General features: G+C 38.4%; 1 protein-coding gene across 3 annotated transcripts in view; it reads right to left on the reverse strand.

Moving 5' to 3' along the window:
- The window catches only part of CYP7B1 (cytochrome P450 family 7 subfamily B member 1), a 184,011-nt gene that overhangs the window by 87,808 nt on the left and 73,687 nt on the right, over positions 1 to 22,516 (reverse strand). The window contains exon 2 of one of the 3 annotated variants that reach the window (XM_073892827.1): positions 787 to 893. The exons of the other annotated variants lie outside the window; for them this stretch is intronic. The gene's annotated coding sequence lies outside the window, so the exon portion shown is untranslated. The remainder of the gene's footprint in view (positions 1 to 786; positions 894 to 22,516) is intronic. 3 annotated transcript variants of the gene reach the window in all.

A 22,516-nucleotide genomic window follows, 5' to 3' on the forward strand; every position in this document is an offset into this window, starting at 1 on the left:
ATTACCACTTGGATAATTCAGAGTTTCTCTAAGCATTTACTCTGTACAGCTGGGAAAATAACTCCACCAGCTTTGAACATTGTGAAAGGAGTAATAAATAATAAAAGCCTCACTCGTTCATTATAGGTCCTTTCTCTAGATAAAATATTTCTCGCACTCCAGTGGATTTACCTCAGGTTATCTGCAAGACTCTCTTCAGTATGAGGCATTCGGCTTAACAGTTGCTTCGGGTGCTGGGAAGGGAGACAGGACACGCTGTTCCAGGAGCGTAGGTAACACCGTGCCAGTCACGTTTGCTTCCCCAGCCATCTCCCGGGTGTGCAGAGTTCTCTCATCCCATACCACAGTCCCGACAAATTACATTTAGTACCGAATAGTAATACTCAACCACTATTCCCTAGGCCGTCTGCTCCTGTCGTCAGCATAAGACCCAGTTCCTGACTCAGTGAGAGCCACAGGTGCTAATACAGATGTCTGCACATGCAACCCCAAATTCAAGCTGGATCATGGTGCCTGTGACACTGGCATCTCCTCCATCCCTGTCGCCTGCCCCTAGCAAAGCTTTGGAGAGCGGCGGGCTGGCTACAGTGAATATGTAAAAGGCATCTTAAAACACTTTCTGTGAAGCTTTCCCATTTCCTAGGCCCCTTCTTCCTTCTTTCTTCCCTCTCCCACCTTTTAAAAATTCACCTCTGAATTTAGCAAGAACTATTTAATACATACGGACTACGGGCTAGACACTGAATGAAAACCATAGAGGATACACTGAATGAAAGAAAGACATACCTTTGAGGAGCTTACACTTCATTTTGAAAGGCACCTCTCCCAGTAAGCTTTCCATGAGTTTGATTTTCACGGAGGTGCAAGTTTCTGGTCTTCTGTGTTTCTAGATGCTGGGAGTTAAACCATTTTTTGATTTAAAAATAAATTCTTGAGATGTTTGTCATTAAGTTGAAACAGTCTTTCGTTTCTTTCCTAGTGTTTAACTGGTTTTATAAAATAGCTATCTACTCTTTTTAACCTTTAAAAATGTTACTTACTTCAAAATATAATGCATACTTTCTGACATAAAGTCCTTAAAATACATATGAACATCAAACTTTAAAATAGAAGTTATATTTACAATGTCCTACTGAAGCTCGATATTTAAATAATGAAGTAAAAACTTAATATAAATTCAAAACACTCATAACCGAATGGTAAATTCTATATCTAGGATTTCCTTAAAAAGGAGAAGGGATATATTAATAACAACTGAATTTTCTCACAAGGCACCCACACACATAGCCACTAGTTTATTGGCAGAAACCAGGAGGACCTATCTTATATGCTGACACCTACAGACACATATCTAGAGATATTATTATCCCCCAAATCATGAAAAGCATAATACATTTCCTGTTCTGAACTATTATTTAGTAATCAGATTAACAAAAGTTAAAATGACCATTGTTTGTATTGATTATACACAACCCTTCACTGTCTAATAGTTTAGCAAAAAATTTATTTGACTCTGAGTTTCAACTGGCATCTCCACTCTTGGAAAATGCCTCAAATAAATTGCAGGTTTTTATATCCTACTATATTCCCCTTATAAATAAGGAGAAATACATCTTGATGTAATACTTTTTTTCTAATCTGAAAAGAATATCTCAACACTACATAGTCTTTAAAATAAAACCAACTATTCACGTTTCCATGTTTATGATAAAACATTCTATTTAAAAAGTAATGAACAAACCCAGATGTTGTGTATTTTGAGGCATAGAGAGCTACTCTTATTTGCAGTCTCCACTGAAGTCAAGCTCTAAGATCCCTGAAATTTGCAATCCCCTTTTTCTGCTTAGAAAATGCTGGTCAAACACACACACACACACACACACACACACACACACACACAGAAAATTTATGTATTATTCATTCTCAAATTTGAAGGGGTAACATGCATTTTCAATAACATATATCTGTTGAGCTGTGGTTGAAGAAATATTTGAGACTTATTCTATTTGAAAGAGAGTATGTAAAATAAATTTTGGAAACTGAAGAGATTTTTCAAGGAAGACTTATGCTTCTCCCTTCACTGGAACTACTTCTCCTGCTCACTCCACTGTGGGATGTGGATACAAATATCCCCAGGCATTCATTTTCTGCCAGGACATGTTTGTGGTTTAAAAATGCACATAGCAATTAGTTTTATGCCTTCCAGTAAGAAATGGAACCGAATACTCATGGTATGAAGGGATTGCACGTGTGTCACAGTGCCCGGAATTCAGCACTCCATCCCCCCTGCTGGTTTTATAACAATTCAGTGCTTTGGGATGGAGCAGCTCCTGGGGTAAATGCTGCTTAGGGCTGGGGGTGGGGGCAGTTTAACAATGAGAGTGAGAAGAGTCATATAAATAGCTTAAGTATAATTTAAACATTCTACATCAACATTCACAGCTTCTGAACAGCTTCAAAAAGACTAAATTGACATAAACATTTATCAAAATTGTATTCTTTACCAAAAAGTATAAATGTTCTCATTTATCAACACAAATTCAACCATTAAATAGGTAATAGAGTTTAGGGAAATTAAGTTGCCTTAGTGACCACAGCAGAAAATGACTCAGCAGCAATCCCAAAAAGCTCTGAAATAAAAGACAAGAGAAACCAAATGGACATCCAACTCTCCCTATTTTAACCCCTGTCCACTGTTGAAGGATATAGATTGCCAGAAAAACAGGAGTCCCACTGGCAAGTGCATCCAACACATGTATAAGCAGGCACCAATACAAACATATGGTTGTGATGGCAACGGGGGTGGGGAGAGCATTTGGGTTAGAGGTGGGACATGGATGGCCTCCAGAGTCATTTTCAAGTCTACAGGCAACAGTCTTGTCTCTGCTCACCACTGACTCCCAAGTGCCTGAGACATAGTAGGTGTATCAAGGAATACATTCAACAAAATGGCAATGGTACCCAAAGTACTTTCCACTTCAGTGTAGCCTGAGGAGCTAACACATCTGTGCCTAGCACCAGCAGCCTGGGATCACTGGAACAGTACAGGTCCCTACTGCTCACCCAGTCTAACCTCCCCCACCTGCTGAGGAGTTAAGCCACTCTTTCACTAAGGAGAGGAGCCAGAGAGAGTAAGCCACCTGCTTGATAACTCATAGATCATGGTGCCTTCTCCACTCATGACTCTTCAGTACCGACCAAGCTTGCCAAAGAGTTCCTGGGAACACCCAAAGGGCTGTACTTTTTGACATAACTCAAATGTGGAAAGTAGAGCGCAGATTTCTCGATTCTAGATTCTCAAAGGATTGCAATCAGTCGGCATTAACCAAGCATCCTCTGTGGGCAAAACGTGATCAGAAAATAAACTTACAGATGAAGTAAAGAGAAAAAAACACAGAAATGAATACACGACACACTGACAAGAGGTGCCTGCCCCAAATAGCCCCAAGACAATCTGCCATTGCTTCTGATTCTATTCTCAGCAAGCAGCCTCTGCAAGACCAACGTGACCTCAAGCTACCTGGATGTCAGTGAGGAGTTGTCCTGATTATAATATACAAACATTTATGTCTCAGAAAGGGTCCATTCCCAATTTTAAATTAACAAACAGGCACTATCACTTATTCATGTCTCTTGTTAGACAGTAAGTGTACATCAATCCACAAGAGGATGGTTAATCTATGATTACTGACAAAGTCAGGCGTTTGGACTGCAGAACAGAAAACCACACTCTGGAGGGAGCCAGGACCTCACTCTGGCCTGTCAAATGCTTGCCTTGACATTGCTAGCTCAGCCCTAAAAACAACAGAAAATGGGCAGAGACATTTTGAAGAATGTCTTAGTGGACTGAACAGAGAGTAAAAGCTGGATCAGTGGCCTAAGCATCACAGCTATAACTGTAAGGGTGAAAATAAACTCAAGCTGGTCTTATGCCACTTTCTCTGACCTTATCACACTGCATACACCGCAGTGTGTATGCAGAAAAAGAAAACAAGTCTCCTGAAGCCATTCCCACATCTGATATTACAATAATCTGTATTTTGCATGAGCAGGACCCAGATTATTTTTTCATTGCTTCTGTCTACCCAGCACCAAACGCTAGCCCTGGATCATGACAGATGCTCAATAAATATTTGAATGGACGGATGAATGAAGTTTAGATTCTTCCAACCTGTTCTTGAGTCATAAGTAACTCTTCTGGAGGCTAATGTAGATCCTTCCAGTTTACTAGGGTGAAAAGTACTTTTCCACTTTCCATTTCCAGAACTTCATATTTTGATTTAGATTGTTCAGACCTGTCTCCCCAGGGGTCAAAGAAACTGATTAGGACTAGGTTCTGCCAAGTGTCACAGCCTTGAGACCACCTGCTTCTTTGCTCTCAGGGCAGTGATCTTGTTTGTATTCTCATTTGCAATCACTGTTCTCCAAAGGAAGCCCCATTATGACCATTTGTGAAGCATAACAAGGGTGATAAAGTATTATCGTGCAGAAATCCAAGGTCTGACCATGGCTACCAGGAGAGAGCTGAGTGTCAAGGGCTTGGGTCTGTGTATGTGTGTGTGTGTGTGTGTGTGTGTGTGTGCACGTGCGCGCGCATGCAGGACTCCCATTCATCCAGTCCAGGAAGCTCAGCACCACAGCAATGCTTGGCATCACGGGTGAAGTGAGGCTAACTTGGAGATGATATTTAAATGATTCTTTCCCCTACCTTTTAAAAGAAGAATAAAAAAATTTTATGCTTGAAGTCATGGGTAGACTGAGGGTAGGAAAGGACCATAAAATATACACGGAATGGGTTAACAATAAACTTAGGATGTACTCAAAAGAGTTTTCAAGAAAATAAATGTTTGATTAAGAAAAATGAAGTTATGCCACACGCACGTATATATATATATACATATATGTATATACACACATCTAGGTGTGTGTAACATGCCTGATGATCTCCAAAGCCCGTTAATTAACCAGGTTAATTAACCTGGTCTTCCTAGGAATCCTGTGAGCAAGACAGAGAAGTAATAGTCTTCCCATCTTAAGAGGAGAAAACTGAGGTCTAAAGTGATCTGCTGCAGGCCAGATGGCTAGTAAGTAGTGACAAGATGATAACTGGGTCTCTTGATTCCCAGACCAGTGTGTTTGTTTAGTTAATCTACCCTCAATATGCGTTGAAGCTTGGGAGACAAAATTACCATCAGCTCCATTTCAAAAGGGCAACTAAAAAGAAAGAGAAAAATAAGGCAATGTGTTCAGTCTATTATTTTACTAAGCTCTCCAGATTCTTTACCTATTGAATATTTCATGAACATGAAGACCCCCTTTAATTGCTTCATTCCTGGTCCAAATTCATAAGAGAAAAATAATTTAATTTAGAACCTTTTGTAGTGCAAGGTGATTAGAAAATATCACCTGCAACAAACTTTTAATTATATGCTCAGGGTCAAACATTTTGAAACCTTATTTCACTAAGCTGGCACTGCCATCAACCCTGCTTTTTAATTTTTCACGCAGATTACCTTTCTATTTACCCCCACCCTGCATTCGGCTCAGCTGGGAAGCAAGACCTTCCGGCTCCTCCCTTGCTCCAGCTGAGGGAGAATAAGGGAGTTCTGTCCCTGTTGCTGTTCTGCAACAGTGCGAGAGGCAGTGCCTGATCTGATCCCTGAGTGGATCGGCAGGCAGGTGTGGAGCTGCAGTGAGAACTAAGAAAACCACGGGGCCACCGCGACTTGCATGCAACCCACCCACGGCCACTGTGCGAGCCATCCGCCATCAGACACAGAGAAGGAGAGCAAGTGTTTAGAAGCTCTTACAGCAATTTCACAGAGCAGTTTTATGTCTGTTGAATATAATCATAAAAAAGGAGGTAGTATCTCAAATGCCTTTTATTTCACTTTTCTCGTCATTTATTTTTATTGTATTTTACAGAAGTATTGATCCACAACAAATTGGAAAAGGAATAAAAGAACTGGTCTATCACCGTAGACAGTGCGTAGACAGACACACTGCACTAGCCGACCCCACCAGGCCTCCCGAGTCAGGTTTTATGTGGGAGGAGTACGGTGATTTCTTAGAAGATCAAGGATTCCTGCATCTCACTCTGAGAACATAAGTTAACAGAAATCTAGGTCTGTAATGACCGCCTACATTTTCGATTCTCCATTGTGTTGTGATCCTCTGGGTAACTTCTGCATACATGGGTAATGGGAAGCAAACAACCCAGAAATGGATCAAATCAAATGTCAGTCATGTATAAGGTAAGATATTTAAGCATAAGCCCAAAGGGCCCTGTTGGAAACCTGAAATTTTAAAAAACTTGAATTCTTCAGTTTTATGCTGCAGACTAAAAGCGGCCACACTGGGAAAGGGAAGGCTGTCCCCGCCCTCCCTCTGCTTTTTGGTAGCTGAGGTGGAATGAGCAGGTGGTTTCAGTTCAGTTCCTCATTTATAAACTGGCTCTGTGAAAATACACGCACGAAGCCACTTGTTTGGCGGTCTCAGAAGAGGGGCTAAAGACTGACCGGACATGAGACACAATTACCCTCTCACCCTAGAAGGAAGTCCCTGCAGGTTAGGGGTGATGTATATCAGCAGGTCAGGATGAAAAAAGCCAGCACAGCTGCTGCCTATGTGAGGCGGGCCTGAGGGAGAAAGGGAAGATTTTCATTTCCGGATTACCTCTTTCACCAGTACTCAAACTGACTTAAGAAAATTAGTGATCAGGTTATCGTGAATATGTGCTCTTTAATCCTCATCTTTCAGATTGCTAAATCTGTCATTTTGAGGAAGCATTTTAAATTACCACCTTTTAAAAGTTGTGCATTTTTTAATAACAAAATAAAATATGATGGAAAATTCCTTTTTTGGGGGAAAGGGTAGATAATGGACCCGATAAAATTAAATCTGACTGCCATGATATTTTGTATGCGTATAATTTTGTGCGCAGACAATGGATGTGTTATCAACAATCTAAAACAGCCAGTGTTTCCTGTTACCAGGTTTCTTGGGCTTCGTGATAATGCAGACTCCCTCTAGTGGCCAAAGTAATATATATAAATTCACAGGTTTGTTAACAAAAAAGGGTTATCTTTTGTGACTTGGCTCTTTTCAAAAGAAAATAATTTTCTTTGATGTACAATTTCTTTTTAGAGTACGTCACATGAGGTAATTGTATATAAATCAAAGAAAGTACAAAATGTAGATTTTATTCTTAAATTAAGTGTATATGGTATATATGTAGTTATAATTCTTATAATTGATTAGGCAGAAATTTGTCTTCTGAATTTGTAATATTAAAGTTTCAGAACAAAGAAGACTCATTAAATTTATTAATAGAATCATGATTATTCTTTACCAATACTAGTGCTTACCATTTAGGTGACTGTATTTCCACAGACAGATTATTTCCAAAGCAAGTATCAGGTCATTAAACAGAATCATTTTAATCTGATGCCTGTGACGAAGACTCTATATAACATAATAAACATTTATCCTTTAAGGTGAAATGACAGATTCCTAAAATGTTAGAACTACAAGTTCTGGATAAAGGAGATAACACACGTGGTAATGCTATAAACTGCAAAGCCAAAAAAAAATTGGATATAAGTCATTTTTTCCATCTAATCCTGAAGCCTTGTTTTGCAGATGAAAAATAAAAATGTGACAACCAGAAAGCTCAAATGACTTGTGCTAGGTCCCCGAACTGGTTAGGAGAAGAGGGAGCTGAAATCCGACTCTCCTGACTCTCTCTCAGTCTTTTTGGACTACAGATGACTGAGGAGAAATAGTGCCCGAGTTACGTTCTTCCCTTAAGCGTGCATCTTAGCACAGACTTGTGACTATATTCTCTTTAGAATGATTCCCACATGAAAAAGCCTCATTAGACATATTACATATCTTTTTACATTGTATGGATTATTTGAGGACTTTCAGAAGCATTTGTTAGCTGACAGAACAAACTCCTAGGGAATTCCTTTTATGGAATGAAAATGAGAAATTACTAATTAATAAGAACAATAACACATGCAGATTCCTAGTTCCGGTGCATTCCTAGTTACCATGGACTTGAAACTTAACTCTGAGTTTCTTGTAAATTTCTGTGATTTCTGGGAAGAACAAATGATGCCAAATTAGTAAAAGTGCTTTGAAAATTGTGTAAATGCTATAAAAACAAATTCTTGTTTTAGTTACCCAACATGAAATCACACAGAAGAAAAAGGGGGGGGATTTTATCTATTGCTTTAGTTTCCTGAAAGAAACAGAAGGAAATCGCCTATCTTTTGGAAGAGTGAATTAAAATAAAAGAAAACCACCCATTATCTCCACAAATGTGTCCTGAGAGGCAGGTTCTGTGCTAGGTGCAGAAGAATGCATTATAAAGTCTCCTGAAAGTTTTGGAATTTGATTTGGATGAGAATTAAAGTCTTGTCATAGAGCTGTGAACTCTCATAATTATACTGACCTAAAAATATAGTAATGAATTTTCAATCCTTGGGGAAGGCCAAACACATTTTGAATCATTAAGAGTTTTCATGCCTTGAAAATGTATAAGACCCCCTTATCAATCCAAACTGTGACTCTGAGAGAATAGGGAGTGTTTCTGTCTTGTCCACTTCTTTGGGCCCAGCACCTAGGATAGCGCCAGGTGCTGAGTAAACATTCATTACATATTTGCTGAACTTGAACTCCAGACTGGAAATCAGAAGAGTCCATCTGGAGGGCGAAGGGTTGAAGGGTTGAAAGAGGAACTGAGCTAGGGGAGGATGGAGACGTTTTAGTGCCTTCCCCAGGAGATATGCACCTTTGTAAACAGCATGCTACCTAGCCTGGTGGATGACACAAAGTTGGGCTTCACTTTTCAGATGGGTGAGTATCAATCACACCTGCCAATACTTATCCACAGATTACATGGCATCCCCAAACTGTCCTCTATATTCCAAGTTGGTGGATAAAAAAAAAAATGTGTGAAATCTTCACCACTGATAGAAATATCAGAAAAGCAGGCGATAGATATCAACCTTGAATCTTCAGACATAATACAAAACAAATGCATACAACAACAAAACCAGTTCACACGATTTACATTTACTCTTTAAAAGGCTGACCAAGAGGGACAAAACAGGGCTCGCTTAGACTAGATGTCTTCACATATTAGATTTATTGATTGTGACAATATTTTTGAAAACCAAGAGTAGAATCACCTCACTCCATGCATCTATGTCTGTCCAACTTAAAATATAAAGAGAGCTGAAAAACCTATAAAATCCCACCAGTTTTTCCAATGTTCCATGCTTTTGAATGTTTTATTTTTTCTAAATCCTAACACATGATGGGTGATAGAAGCTTCTTTTTACTGTCAGAGAGATCAAAGAGAGGTTGAGAAAGAATCCATAAGCAGATGCTGCCCAGTGACAAACCTGAAAGAAGCAGACAGTGGGGCCAGATGTTGGGGTGACCTTCGGTCTGCAGAGCACATTGGCATGGTGTTGATTTAGATGGTTGTTGGCAGAAGCTTTAGATACAGCAGCAGGAGGAAAAAAAACTAAACTATGGAATCCTTTCTTACTCTTTCCCATCACTAGAAAACCTGAAACCACTGGTCAGTAGTGCTGACGGCTGTCAACGAAGTTGAATTCACCACACAACCCTGCCAGTAGGTATCACATCAAAAAGGAGTTAGCCGCATGAACAAGAACATCTTCAGGCTGTGCCATTTTGCATTGCGTTCAACTTTCAACAGCTGTTTCTTGAGCGAATGCAGACGCAAAATAATTATACGAAAAGAACAACATATTCGGTATGCAGGACAATGTTTGCATTTGTTACATAGCCATTAATAGAGGATATAACAAAGAAAGATGCTGACATGTCTAAAAAGTTAATGCCCTGTCAACCGTTCTAAATAGTGCTCAATGAAAGTTCTCTTAAATTGAACTCTGAACTGTCAACTCTGGAGAAGGATGAGAAAGTATTTTTGAATCAAGCAGAATTACTCAAATTGGTGCAGCATCCACAAAAGAAGAATACATAATGACACGTTATAGTTTTCCAGGCTCCTCTCACATTATGCGATTATTCCCATCGTTCGCTCAACAGGAATGTAAAGAATTTTTCTGGTGACTGAAGTGTTCTTATTACTGTAAACACTGGTGAATAAGGTAACAGATCTCTAATCCTAGATTCTGACATAATTTTAAATCTTCGCCACTATACAACACTAAAACACAGAACATAAACAGAGGCTTACTTTACAATATTAGATATGATTGAAGACCACACAGTTCTTCTGACGCTTTTAGACATTTTGTCACTTTACCTGGAGAAATATACACTGCTTATTCTGCATTGCTGCTGATGTCCAGCACTTGTCAAAACCTCTATCTGTCAAGGCCTTCATAAAGAGTTGGAAAATGACAGATCAGGATGTCTGAGTTGATGGAGCCCCAGGAAAAATGGAACAGATAGAAAATTCATGACTCTAAACTATATCAAAGTGACTTCTGTCAACATCATGTCAAAAGAACTGTTCATTTTTAGAGTTTTTTTTTTAATTATATAAACACTTTTTTGAGTATGAGCTAAGTGTAATGAAAAAAATTCCTTGGTGTACAGTATGATCATCCAAATGTTCCAAAAATATACTTTAGATCATCCAGGAATAAGGAAAATTCTAATAGTAGACACTGTCTGCCAGTTAAAACCAATGACATTCAAGAGAGATGTATGAAGATACTATCGGCTTAAAATAGGACAAACCATCTGGCTTATAAAGGAACAAAAGTATATTTTTTGCATATTTTTTGGACCCATCAAATTTCTACAACTGGATTAAATTTTATTCTTCTACAATCAGTTTTGATCCATTTTTTGCTTAGTGTGACAATTATAAGACACTAATTCAGTGTTATTTTCTTAAACAGGTTTCCTAAAATATCTGGTATTATTTTAATTTTTTAAAAATCACTGGAAAACCCTCATAATGCATAATTTCCTTAAATTATTGCTTTCAGGAGGAAGTAAAAAATAAATGGCTTATAATATGCAGTACTGCATATGCAGAAACACTCCATAATCACATTCAGAGAGTCATTCACCGAATGAAATATGAGTTGCATAAATCTGGAAATGACCACTCTCTCGTTTTAATTCCCAATACCTTTTAGGGAGGATGGCTGGCACCTGGTGTTAGAACCCAGGCAACTTGATTCCCACTGCTCATATGTCATTGAAACAAACAGGATAAGTGACCTTGTGCAGTAAAGACCATGGACTATGCAGTGTGTATACATACAGACAGGAAGGGAAAATCCACCACACACACACACACACACACACACACACACACGAGCACACGTGCTGGGATACATGCATGCACACACATGCATACCCATGCTCACAGGCATGCATGCGCCTGGAAGACTCAAACGTACAACTTCCACAACCACCGTAACTGTCCATGATACTGTCTGTCATGCACTTACACTACTTCATCGAGCTAGGATTTAGGGGATTTTTACATCAGCCTTTCTTACAAGCCCCCTTTCAGTGACCATCTACAATCCCTCTGATAGTGGCCACTGACTCCGTGCACTTGTCCAATTGCCAAAAAAACCCCACTCTCTGTAACCAGGAAGGGTTGCTTACCTCCAGGATGACAAAAGACCTCACAAAATAATGACCACTTCCAGTACTGAGAGAAGAAGCTTCCCTCAAAGCGCTACCATTGCATTGTGTCTAAGTATGTATAGGAAGTACCATCCATTAATACAAAAGTAGGACAAGATCGCCATTTCTTATTTCAGGCAGGACTCAATATATCTTGTGTCCTACTTACGAAAAGATGTTTATTACCTGTAAGTGTACAGAGGTGTGGGCTTCACAGCAGCCATGATTGGTAATAAGCCTCTTTTTCTCATTTACATTGATAGCAAGCATTAGTGAAGATATATGCATTTCATTTCATGGTTCAGAAAGAACAAAGTCTATGTATATGTGATAGCAGTGGGTGGTTAATGAAATGGTCTGACAAACATAAGCTAATACATAATCATACCAGAATGTGAACTGGAACACCTGTTCCTGCTTCACAGACGTGCAATTCTTAAGGAAAAGTTACCATTCTCAAGGATTGAAGCCACTACTATTTAGACATCAATATGCTCCAAGGAAAATTTAGTCACTTTTTTTGTTGTTGTTGCAATCACTAAAGGGTGGCTATTTTAATGCTATCAAATCTCTTTTGCTTGTGTCCTAAGAGTAATGAAAACTTCACACATGCATGAAGCTCCAGTAATTATTTTAAACTGCCTTCTGTTGTCCCCCTGAGGAACACGGTGGTATTTGTTTGATGCAGTTTAATTAGTGTCAGGGTAATTAATGCTATGCTATCTACATGAGATCAAAACCCTTTCTTTGTAACACTCTGGTAACTAAGAACTAAGAAAAGGAAGCGTTTTGAAAATGTCGAGGCATGGTGTTAACCTGGGTTCACAAGTGAACCGAATTGCTCATCTCTTCCTCCACGCCTCGCCCAAATGGCAATTTTCAGTCCCTCCCAGGACAAGATCAGAACCGTGATGCGCTGGAACCACACTGCCAGGCATACGACCCAGTGGCTGCTATGGAATTAAATTCTTTTTTTATGGGTATAATCAAATTAACTAAAACATTCACGGTCACCAGGCACCTTTTGCCATAGTTTAATCCTTTCATAATGAAATAGTAAACTTTTGCACCGACGGAGAACTAGAGTCCCTTGTAAACAGGGTTTGAATATTACCATGCGCTGATATATTTTTTCAAATAAAAGAATCATTTAGTTTAATGAATGAATGTGATTCTGCTTAAATGCCTGAATAAAATTTGCATTTAATAGTAGGTATAGATATTCTCTCTATTTGACAATAATGTTAAGAGAGGAAAAACAGAGGTAGGCAAGGAAAGAAGTTAAATACACAAAAATTCCAGACACACACATAATGTGCACTACCATAAATCCTTTTTAACTGTTTCTTTGGTAATAAGCAACGGCAGTATAAATCTCCCAACACACAAACTCAAGCTGATCACAGGCTTAAGGAAATAGCTCCAGTTATCTTGACTGGATAAATTATTATATCCTAGAGGTTATTCCAGTTTCTAATAAAGCACTGTGGCTAACAAACAAAAATAAAAAGATCAACCATTTTCCTTATTTTATAACAGATGAAATTACAGTCTGCATAGGATAAGACACAATGGTACTGAATTTATTTTTACTCTCAAAAATTCACCATACAATGTTCATTTTGGAACAAGACTGGTGCTTTAACATGACGCTGATAACCAGCATTAGACTGATAACATTTTTTATGGTAAGGGGAGGCTTAATGGCACATATCTAAAAAAATAAACGTGACTGGTTTAAAGTCAAACCAAAAGGATTTAGCCCATCATATAAGTATACTAAATGTGAAAATAACCTCGGCACTGCCCAAGAAATGAACAACAAAAAAAGAATTCGAGAGGGTACAAATGTGAAGTCTACAGTAGTTATGAAATTGTGTCAGTATCCACCAGCGGCTGAAATTAAGGTTAACGTTATAAAATGAAATCTCACTAGCTGAGGCTGACGCCATATCACGACCTAAGAGGGTCTGTGCTGAACGCATCTTCTTGAGAGCATTCATTACTGAATACCAGTGGGATCAGCTGACTAACAAAATATGTTCTTTCACATCTTCAGTTCTGCTTCCTGCAATTTAGTTGTTTATCAATTAAAGTGATAAATACAAGTGACTTTGATAATGCAAGAAACACATTATGCAGTAAAGTAACCTCCAGGAACCCCGCCATAAGAACTGCGTGCAAAGTTCAACAACTGTGAAGGAACTATTAAAGAGGACACACAAACAAGTGACCTTGACTGACAAACGCACTTCATTCCAGCAATAAACAGCGGTGGTGCTGATAACTGTTCATTGGCGCAGAGAGTAATTACCTATCTGTCAGCGTTGCTGGTGTGTGCGAAATAGTATAAATGAAACATACATAATGTACGGCAATAATATCGGGCATGCAGAACCTAATGTATTATCATCATTCTCAGGACCCAGGTTTATGTGGCTGCCACCACTGAGTAAATGCCTTCTAGCCATGATAATTTCATTCTAATCTCTGTTCCATATTATAATTTTCATAGCTAAAAGATACTGAGGAGCAATACGTTTCAATCAAGGGCTAAATAGAACACAACCTGTAACTGGGTATTTTATACACCTATATATTTTTTTCTTTCAAAAAAATTAGTCAATTTATGAAGAGACTGGAATAAGCTGTAAATTTATGGGTGACAAACCCTGTCTGTACCAATGTCACCATGTTGGAGATGGGCTGAAAGGGGCTTAGGAAAAGGTTGGGGGCTTTGTCTCCCACTTCTTTCGACAATACAGAATCTTACCTTTTTAAATGTTTCTATTCTGTTCCAACATGTAAACTAAGAATGCATTTTTGAACAAAATAAAAGACAGCTCCTATTCAATAGGAGAAAAATAATCATCTAATTTTTAAGAGAAATTTGATTTGCATGAATTGCCCAACTCTGTAACAGAAGCACAGAATCATCTTCTGCACCATGATACTCTACTTTTCTTATAAAACTGTCCAACTCTTGCATGCTTTGTTTTTTTTCCTTTAATGCAAATGCAATTTGATGACACTTCTAAATCATATTTAAGACCATACAGAGGAAACCAGGAAAATCTAGGTAGCCGCTAGGCCATCAGGACAAACCCCTTGTCTTGAGGATGTAGCATTAGGGGGCACCTGGGTGGCTCAGTTGGTTGAGCATCTGCCTTCAGCTCAGGTCATGATCCCAGGGTCCTGGGATCGAACCCCATGTCGGGCTCCCTGCTCAGCGGGAAGCCTGCTTCTCCCTCTCCCACTCCCCCTGCTTGTGTTCCCTCTCTCGCTGTGTCTCTCTCTGCCAAAAAAAAAAAAAAAATTTTAAAAAAAAAAAAAGGATGTAGTATTAGAAAGCCACAGCTCTGTCATCCAGAAAGGGAAGAGAATAGATGAATATTGAGAAAACACACTGGCACATTTGATTGTTTTAATCTAGTCTTCTTATCTTTATAGCAAGAGTGTGTATTTTGGAAACGTTGGGGTAGTCTGAACTCATAATTAACACAATAGTCGGCCTTCTTAAAAGAAGTCTTTTTTTTTAAAGATTTTATTTATTTTTTTGACAGAGATAGACACAGCGAGAGAGGGAACACAAGCAGGGGGAGTGGGAGAGGGAGAAGCAGGCTTCCCCGCTGAGCAGGGAGCCCGATGCGGGGCTCGATCCCAGAACCCTGGGATCATGACCTGAGCCAAAGGCAGACGCTTAACAACTGAGCCACCCAGGTGCCTCTAAAAGTAGTCATTTTAAAAGAATTTTAATTGATCATCAACCAATAGCACATTTCAAATCACACAAGTGACTATAACTGTAGAAGAATCTCATCTCTTCATTAACTTCTTGCTTGCTGGTTTCTTAGCTTTCTAAAATTAATATTGTAAGTGATAAGTGAAGTCCTGACAGGAGATTAAGCAAAGCAGAGGAATAGCTCAGGTTTTTCTTCAGTGCTATCCGTTTGTTTTCTGCATTTTTCTCTCTATATTCCTAGTCAATCAAGAAAGCCATCAAACAAACTAACTCATACTAAGTTGTTAGGGAAATGATATATTAATTCTCATAGAAGCACTTCTGTTTTAAAGAAGAGGCAAGGCAGAGACAGACAAAATTCTCAGGAAAAGGTATGACCCTACTTCATTGATAAGAACAACAGCTTTCCTCTTTGAAATAGCTTCTCATAGTCTTTGTCAGCCAGGTGCCAGCTGCTGACACCTTCAAAAAGATCAAGAGCATTCTAGCATCAAAGCACCTTAGACTTGACTCTTGACTCCTGTACTGAAATACTGCAATGAAATCTAGTATTTCATGCTATCCTGGCTTTGAAGAGCATCTGTTACATGTTTATCATAAGATGGCCCTGATTACAGTCACATTTTAACAAAATACACAATGAAATAATATATTTATTTTATGTTGATTATGTGCGTGTGACCCAAGAACATCTGGTTAAGATAATGGATTAAAGTGAACAACTAGTTGATTTTAATGGGAAAAAAACCAACTAAACTTACCTAGTTCTAGTATCAGCATTAGGACCATATGGACTTTTGCACTGGATCTATTGAGGCATTTATCTCTGTGGCCTGCTAAATAAGTTTTTCACGATTTTATTTATTTATTTATTTATTTATTTATTTATTTATTTATTTAAGAGAGACAGAGAGACACAGAGAGCACCTGAGCAAGTGCAGGGGGTGGGTGGGGTGGAGGGAAGCTGGGACTGGGGTTGGGGGCAGCAGGAAGGGAGAGGAACAAGCAGACTCCGGGCTGAGCACAGTGCTCAAGGATGAAGGATGTGGGGCTTGACTTGGGGATCCATCTCACAACCCTGAAACCACAACCCTGAGACCACAACCTGCGCCAAAACCAAGAGTCGGATGCTTAATCGACAGAGCCACCAGGCGCCCCTGGCCTACTCAATAATTAAGAATGCTCACGCCTAGCAGTGATTCTCAAACTAGGAATGGGGCAGACAGCCAAGGGACTCTCACTTATCTCCAGCTCTAGCAAAAGGACAAGTGACTTCCTCCCTCCAGCTGTGAAGCACTGTCTTAGGAGCTGTGTCTGGTGGGGTGTGTCTTGTCACTCTGGTGTATTATGGTGGTAAAAACATTGAGAACCAGTGGAGAGTATAATCTTCATAATTCAAAACGGGTTGGGGGGAAGATCACCTTTCCATAATTTTCTCAAGTAGCCCCAAGGATATTTATCTACAAATGTGATTAAAATTCAAGTTGTTTATTTTCTCCTTATATACCAGAAAATTACTATTGCATTTCACGGTCATTATTCTCAATGCCTGAAACCTCACTTTCTCTAATCAACATGTGTTGAAGAAATGAATGAATGAATGAATGGTAGTCTTCAAATCAAGTTAGTTATTTTATAAAAATGTATATCCTAATTTGATGTTGCAAAGCTTACACCAAAAAGAAATCTCAAAATGATAAGCACAAACTATTCCCTCCTGTCTTTGGTGTTATAAGATTGTTGTTGTTTTTTTTTGGGGGGGGGGTAATGGAATTATTTAGGATTGATGGTTTTGCAGTTAAAGTACACTTTTAAATCAGAAATTAACTTTTAATATATGGCTTGGTGATGATAATACTGAGGTATGTAAAGTATAGTTGCCTTCTTATAGGCAATATACTTGATTAATTTTGAACAATTTAACAGTGAAAGATTAATTAAGAATTTCATCCAGTACAGGCCATCTTTCTTTTCCAATTACATTCCTTTAGAGCCACTATAACCGTTTTAATAATTGTACTGAAAATACTGGAAAGTATCAAGATAATACAGTGATTCAGCGAGAACAATAAAATTCAGAAACATGGCACTTTGGTATTTGAAGCATTTAACACTGTGTGGTATATTTAAGACTTCTGAACTCCAGGGGCGCCTGGGTGGCTCAGTCGGTTAAGCAGCTGCCTTTGGCTCAGGTCATGATCCCAGGGTCCTGGGATCGAGCCCCATGTCGGGCTCCCCGCTCAGCGGGGGAGTCTAGTTTTCCCTCTGCCCCTCCCCATCTTCAGGTTCCCTCCCTCCCTCACTCTCTCTCAAATAAATAAGATCTTAAAAAAAGAAAGACTTCTGAACTCCAACAGGTTATGATAACCCTGGAGGCCTAAAATCAACCTTAAACTTTTATTTAAATAAGAACTACTTTTTCTTAAATATCTATTAGAAAATACTTTGCTAGAAAAAGAAAACAGTATTAAGAACGTCTCTAATTAGATGCCGGTACATTTCAAGCTTATGATAACAATTCTCTGAAAATATATTCAGTAGAATTGTCTTTGAAACAAATGTATACCCTATTTATCTATAAATTTCTAAAATTTCCTAACTCAAGGAAATTTTAGAATGCAAAAGTGAAGCTGAAGTTTAGAGTTCCTGGTAAAATTGATTATGAGACTCAAGTAAAATGGGCTAATAACAAGTATGTAGAAAGGAAAATATTTAATTTAGGTGCTCCTTTATGTGCTTAAGCTAGTTTTTAAAACAATTATTCTTCCCATCTACTAACTGAGAAATTGTTAGCATTTAAGTACAAACTTCTCATCTTTCTAATTTTGGTAATCAAGATCCCAATTTTAATGGAATAGAAATCGTTGTCAAAAGTTTATCAAATATGAAAGTTTCCTTCACTTATTTGGTTTCTGATGAGCAAGTTACAGCAAGAAATTTTTTTGGTTGCTTCAGGACAATGGAAATAAGTTCTTGCCCTAAATAACAGCTCTAGTATTCCTATCAGTTGGATTTAATTGGGTTCACTTCATTCCCTATTTAAAATATTAAAGTAACACCAGTAAACAATCCTGTTGCTTGAGAGAGAGGCTGTCCAGCAGCACCACCAAAAACAGGCTTTCAAAGAATACTTGGGTTGCACCTCTCTCAGCTAGTCACATGATACATGTGTCCCACCGCTTTGAATTGCATTTCTAAAGAAGACAGAGATAATAATGCCTCATTGGCACATGGTAAGCCCTCTAGAAATGAGAAGAAGGTATTTACATTGCTATCAAAAATGGAATTGAGCAATTCATCTACTTAACGCCATCCAGTAGCTCACAGAATCAGAATTTCTATTAGAAACCCCGAATGATTCAGCTTTAAACAATAACAAATTAGTATGCATTTAGAATCTACACCTGAATAGCTCAAAATGCATATGCTCTGCAACATATGTGTGTACCAAACAAGCCTGCAAGAGAGAAAATGAAAGTCTGAGAGTTCTACTAAGATAATACTTTCATCTTTAATGGAGTTCATTTTCATTTAGTTTTGAGGGTCCCTAGAGGCCAACAAAATGAATATCTAAGCCAACATTATTTCCCAAATTCCAGAGTCTATTATCTATTCTGACTCAAGGCCACGTTCCCCTGGTAACTAACTAGTCAATCAGCTTTCCAATGCCATCTCCAGGTGAAAGTTCTTTTCTAGGCAAAAGTGTAAACCAAAGGGATTTATTTGGTACCAAAGAGTAAACTCTTCCTCTCTTTTGAGTGAACAGAGACCCCACAAGCCCAATCAGACTATAGCTATTTAAAAACTCAATAGATTCTATTGCAAACATGACTGGCAATCAAAAGCTAATCACTGGGAATGGAATTCATTGCCATTTGAAATGAAGAGTCTCCCTAGTCACTAACTTGGCAGGGCTCTACTGGATAGAGTCAGTTATCCCCAAGCTATACTAGTAAACCATTTCACCAAAATATTAACATTTTACTAACTTAATTTTTTTTCATTTTCTTGGACTCTAACTTGTTTTTCTAAAGACTTAAAATTCCAAATCAAACATAAAATTCTCTCTATTCTGACCAATCATAAACTCTGGACTCCTGAAGAAAGTTTTATTGGTAAATACACACAGGAAATGAAATGAAACCATTTTTCATAATTCACCACCAAAGTATATCTGGAAATAGAGAGATATACACTGGCATAGAATGAGCAATGAGGTGGGGCATGGAGAGCGATGGGAACTACGCTGGGGTCAGATGTGTTAATTACATAATTCAAATCCCCTCAGGTTCACTGTTTTTTCTTTTTAAATATCCAAATATATACTATGGCCTCTGGGAGCACTGGCTATGGGCAGAGAGAGGCAAAGGAACTGTTCCTTGTCTGATGGTACATCAGTCTGTCTCAACACCAAGTCATATGGATTGAGTAACAGATGTTGGACAACAGAGTATAAATCTTATCTAAACAATATTGATTCTTAAGTGTTAATTTTATCTAATCTATATATTTCACATGGGATTATAAAAGATTTGAATGAAATCCTAGTTTTACTTTCTTAAATTTACCGGATTTGGTGGTGCTATGATACCATCTTCTCTCCACTTTGCCCCCATTGTGGCTACCAGTTCACCCTACTCAACAAGATATCCTTACTCCATTCACAACAGCCAATATCCCACGGTGCTTTGTATTTTATAAAACCTATTTTTTAAAGATTTACTTATTTATTATTTTAGAGGGGGGAGAAGCAGAGGGAGAGGAAGAGAGAGAATCTGAAGCAGACTCCCCACTGAGCATAGAGCCCCATGCGAGGCTACATCTTATGACATTGAGATCATGACCTGAGCAGAAATCAAGAGTCAGATGTTTAAACTGACTGAGCCACCCAGGTTCTCCTGTATTTTGTAAAACTTATTTATCACTACTTTGTTGTACATGAAATCTTTAAGGAAAGAAGTCTTCCCTGAAAAACCACAAAGGTATGACTAAAACATTTTTTAAAGTTTAATGTCAATATCAGGACTACTACGCAGTCGAGACATTTCAGTTTGTTGCTTTATGCCCTGTGTGTGATCTCTTCCTGTTTAACCATTTGATCCTGAATAATGAAGAGTTTCTAGAAGGAGACTGGAGAGAAGCCATATAATAAAATTAAAAAAACACATGAAAAGCTTCCAGGAAAGATAATAAAAGAAAAACTAAGAACAAGATGTGTAAACAAAGTTTAGAACAGTTAAAGTAGGGGTGCCTGGGTGGCTCAGTTGGTTAAGCGTCTGCCTTCGGCTCAGGTCATGCTCCCAGGGTTCCGGGATCGAGCCCCGCATCGGACTCCCTGCTTGGCAGAGAGCCTGCTTCTCCCCCTCCCTCTGCCTGCTGTCTACCTGTGCTCTCTTTCTATCAAATAAATCTTTAAAAAAAAAAAAGAACGGTTAAAGTATTTGTGATTATTAATCATCATAAGCTAAACTAGGATCTCTAAAACAATACCATAATTTTCGTATTTATTATTTTAATGATGACTTTTGAAATTTAATTTGTTACTTTTCTGAATTAGTGCTTTATTAAAAATTCATTATTTTTTAAAATGTGGCTTAAATCTATTTTTCATATTTGGATGTATATAAGTATATAATAATACATGCATTCTGATCTATTAAATATTCAACACTAAAACTATTAGTTATTAAAATCACAGCACACATAGGAAAATCATAGCCAAAAATATTTCTAAAAGCTCTTCTTCCAGATAAAGCCTGAAGATATTTGTGAGTGTGTGTGTGTGTGTGTGTGTGTGTGTGTGTGTGTGTAAGGCAACGTCCCTTCCACTGATTTTGTGTAGCTAGGTGGAGGGATTTCCCCTAGTTAACACAATTGCTCTCTTGGTCCATCCTGTAGTCACCTCCTCCTTTGCCTCTCCTCAAAGAAGGAATGCTAACTTATTTAATTGTGGGTGACAATGATCTGACAGGCACTGGTCCATGTTACTCCAATAGGTGGAGCTAATCTTGGAAAAGTAGAAGCAGTGGGGGATTCTTTTCTTCTTCCCTATCAGCTCCAGACCAAGGGGCACAGTGATTCTCCTGGTAAAAATGTGTGTGCTCTGAAGACACAATGATTTCCTTAGGTGGGCCATCACTTACATGTGTTGGGAAGAAGAGTCAAAATAGAGAAAGTTAGGCAAGTCCTTTTAGCTACAAACATCAGGCCTCATTTTTCCAACCAGCTTGATGAACAATAAATTCAATATTTCTATTTCCAATTCTCTGTCTTCTGTCTTATTTATCAGTTGTTTCTGAGTAAATGGGATAGAGGGCAAAGAAAGAAGTGTTGTGCATAGACTTGTCACTACTCTTTGTCAAACTAATGGTACGAGTGTGTGTGTCCTCAAGTAAGACCTTTATTACTACTCAGAATGTGTGTCATAATAGTGAAAACTATTAAGAAATTAGAATTCTGGAACTTATAAGGCTGTTCATGAAAAACTGGACTAGTTTCTATGTTAATTTTGATTGTGTATTTTTTCAGAGATTGAAGTCATTCTTAAGGATATTAATAAAAATGCTAAGAGCTGGTCTGGATGGAACCATAATTTCTGTTGTAAGCAGAAGAAAAAGGATAAATGATACAAACAATGTGTGGCCTTTTCAAAGAAGAAAGAAAATATCAGTTCACGAAGTACCGCCCTCAGAAACGCTTAACACTGTCAAAACTTAAGCACAATAGATAGCAAAGGATTTGATTTCTGAGTTAGTTTCACTATGCTGACTTTTATTTTTCATGAGCTATTTCACCCCGTATGTCACCATTTGGGAACAATGTATTCTAGTCGGATTTCATGATGGATTGTGTCATGCCCCAGCATTTGGTTGACATTTTTCTGTGGGCCTTAGCAAACACAGTTCTATCAGATAACAACAATGGGGCTCAGTTCATTCTGAGGGTGTTGTTCAAGCAGCAATCACAGCAGATTCCATCTCACTGACTGCATTTGTCTCAGAACTAGCTAATTGCTCAGAATCCAGGGATTCTAGAATCTCCCCATCCCCTCCTAGTCAAACAGTGTCTCCAGCTGCACAGATCTGCCAGGTCACCACTTCTTCCTGAAACTTT

Source organism: Callorhinus ursinus, unplaced genomic scaffold (assembly GCF_003265705.2).
Source record: "Callorhinus ursinus isolate GAN/ISIS: 27379988/994484 unplaced genomic scaffold, GSC_fseal_2.0 scaffold5, whole genome shotgun sequence".
In the NCBI taxonomy this organism is placed as follows: domain Eukaryota; kingdom Metazoa; phylum Chordata; class Mammalia; order Carnivora; family Otariidae; genus Callorhinus; species Callorhinus ursinus.